At 30.9% G+C, this 3,164-nt stretch overlaps 1 non-coding gene across 1 annotated transcript; it reads left to right on the forward strand.

The window, feature by feature from the left end:
- Positions 1–609: 609 nt before the first annotated feature.
- LOC112745838 (small nucleolar RNA R71) lies at positions 610–717 on the forward strand. The gene has a single exon (XR_003173746.1). It is a non-coding gene; the product is annotated as a small nucleolar RNA R71 (small nucleolar RNA).
- Positions 718–3,164: the final 2,447 nt, after the last annotated feature.

Consider the following 3,164-nt stretch of genomic DNA (forward strand, 5'->3'; position numbering starts at 1 on the left):
GGTCTTAGATAGATCAGAGACTATGGTTGCTAAGTCAGAGAGGCTCTGCTTAGAATTCTCTGTCTGTTGCTAAGAAGATGATGGAAAAGGTTTACTATTGCCAAATTTATTTCTCCCACCATTATTATTATTGAAGCCTTGTTGAGGCTTCTGTTGATCCTTCCATGAGAAATTAGGATGATTCTTCCATAAAGGATTATAGGTGTTTCCATAGGATTCTCCCATGTAATTCACCTCTTCCATTCTAGGATTCTCAGGGTCATAAGCTTCTCCTTCAGAGGAAGCTTCTTTAGTACTGCCGGATGCAGCTTGCATTCCAGTCAAATTTTGAGAAATCATATTGACTTGCTGAGTCAATATTTGATTCTAAGCCAATATGGCATTTAGAGTATCAATCTCAAGAACTCCTTTCTTCTAAGTCATCCCATTATTCACAGGATTTCTTTCAAAAGTGTACATGAATTGGTTATTTGCAACCATGTCAATGAGTTCCTGGGCTTCTGCAGGCGTTTTCTTCAGATGAAGAGATCAACCAACAGAGTGGTCCAATGACATCTTGGACAATTCAGACAAACCATCATAGAATATACATAAGATGCTCCATTATGAAAGCATGTCAGAAGGACACCTTCTGATCAATTGCTTGTATCTTTCCCAAGCTTCATAGAGGGATTCACCTTCCTTCTGTCTGAAGGTTTGGACTTCCACTCTAAGCTTGCTCATCTTTTGAGGTGAAAAGAATTTGGCCAAGAAAGCATTGACCAACTTTTTCCAAGAGTTCAGGCTTTCTTTAGGTTGTGAGTCCAACCATATCCTAGCTCTGTCTCTTACAGCAAAGGGGAAAAGCATAAGTCTGTAGACCTCGGGATTAACCCCATTGGTCTTAACAGTGTCACAGATTTGCAAGAATTCAGCCAAGAACTGATGAGGATCTTCCAATGGAAGTCCATGAAACTTGCAATTCTACTGCATTAGAGAAACTAATTGAGGCTTAAACTCAAAGTTGTTTGCTCCAATTGCAGGAATTGAGATGCTTCTTCCATAGAAGTCAGAAGATGGCACAATAAAGTCACCAAGCAGCTTCCTTCCATCTCCACCATTGTTGTTGGGTTCGGCTGCCATGTCTACTTCTTTTTCAAAAATTTCTATAAGGTCCTCTCCAGAGTGTTGTGCTTTAGCTTCTCTTAGCTTCCTCTTCAGAGTCCTTTCAGGTTTAGGATCAGCTTTAACAAGAATGTCTTTATCACTGTTCTTGCTCATATGAAAAAGAAGATAACAGAAAAGAAGAGGAATCCTCTATGTCACAATATAGAGATTCCTTTATGTGAGTATAAGAATAAAAGAATAGAAGAGTGAGAAGAGAGAGAATAAGAGGAATTCGAACACAGGGAGGGGGAGAGGGTTCGAATTATGAGTAGAAGAGAAGTGTTAGTAAATAAATAAAATAAATAGAAAGAGATGAGAGGGAGAGTTTTCGAATACTAATTAAAAGAAAAAGAAAAATATTTTTGTTTTTATTTTATTTATTGGTTAGTATTCGAAAATTTTAAAAGAAATAAAATAAAATTAGAATTTAAAACGATTAGTTAATTAAAAAGAATTTTAAAAAAGTGGCTAGTTGTTTTCGAAAAATGAGAAGTGGAAAAGTAGTTAGGTGGTTTTGAAAAAGATAAGAAATAGTAAACTTTTTAAAATTAAAACAAACAAGTCAAGTAGTTAGTTGAAAAAGATTTGAAAATAAATTTTGAAAAGATAAGAAGTTAGAAAAAGATTTTGGAATTAAATTTTGAAAAAGATATGATTGAAATTTATTTTGAAAAAGATTGAAAAGGAAATTAAAAAGATTTTATTTTTAAAATTAAAGTTGATGACTTGACTAACAAGAAACTAAAAGATATGATTCTAGAATTTAAAGATTGAACCTTTCTTAACAGGAAAGTAACAAACTTGAAATTTTTGAATCAAAACATTAATTGTTAGTAAAGTTTTTGAAAATGTGAAATAAAAATAAGAAAAAGATTTTGAAAATTTATTTAAGAAATTCAAAAATATTAGTAAGAAAAATGAAAAAGATTTGATTTTTGAAAAAGATTTGAAAAGATAGAATTTTTAAATTGAAATTTTGACTTGACTAATAAGAAACAACTAAATTTTAAAAATCTTTAACTAAGTCAACCCAAAATTTCGAAATTTATGAGTAAAACAAGGGAAAGATATTTTTTTTATTTTTTGAATTAATGAAGAAAGAGAAAAATAACAAAATGACACAAGACATAAAAATTTTAGATCAAAACAAATAATGCATGCAAGAACACTTTGAATGTCAAGATGAACACCAAGAACACTTTGAAGATGAAGATGAACATCAAGAACATATTTTTGAAAAATTTTTTAGAAAAAAAAGACATGCAAGACACCAAACTTAGAAATTTTTAATATTTAGACACTATGAATTCGAAAATGCATATGAAAAACAACAAAAAACACAAAACAAGAAAATCACAAGATTAAACAAAAAAAATCATCAAGAACAACTTGAAGATCATAAAGAACATAATGCATGAATTTTCGAAAATTTTAAGAAAATTAAAAACTTGCAGTTGACACCAAACTTAAAATTTGACACTAGACTCAAACAAGAAACACAAAAAAAAATTTTAGTTTTTATGATTTTATTAATTTTTTGTATATTTTTCGAAATTATTTTGGAAAAAGGAAATAAAGAAATTCAAAATTTTTAATAAGAATTCCAGGATTCATGCAGTGTTAGTCTAAAGCTTTGGTCCAAAAGAATTAGACATGGCCATTAGTCAAGCTTTAGCATAACACATACAGACATGTCCTTTCTACATTGGAAGGTGGAAACCTCAGTCCAAAATATTAGACATGACTTAACAGCCAGCCAGGTTTCAACATGTTTCATGAAGCTCAAGAATTCATTCTTAAAAATTTTTGAATGATTTTTCGAAAACTTTTTTCTTTTTTTTTTGTATATTTTTCGAAAATAAAATAAAAATAAAAACCTTAAACATAAAATAAAATTACCCAATCTAAGCAACAAGATGAACCGTCAGTTGTTCAAACTCGAACAATCCCCGGCAACGGCGCCAAAAACTTGGTGCACGAAATTGTGATCATACTTTTCACAACTCTGCACAACTAAC

The sequence above is a fragment of the Arachis hypogaea genome, chromosome 14, assembly GCF_003086295.3.
Source record: "Arachis hypogaea cultivar Tifrunner chromosome 14, arahy.Tifrunner.gnm2.J5K5, whole genome shotgun sequence".
NCBI classification, from domain to species: Eukaryota; Viridiplantae; Streptophyta; class Magnoliopsida; order Fabales; family Fabaceae; genus Arachis; species Arachis hypogaea.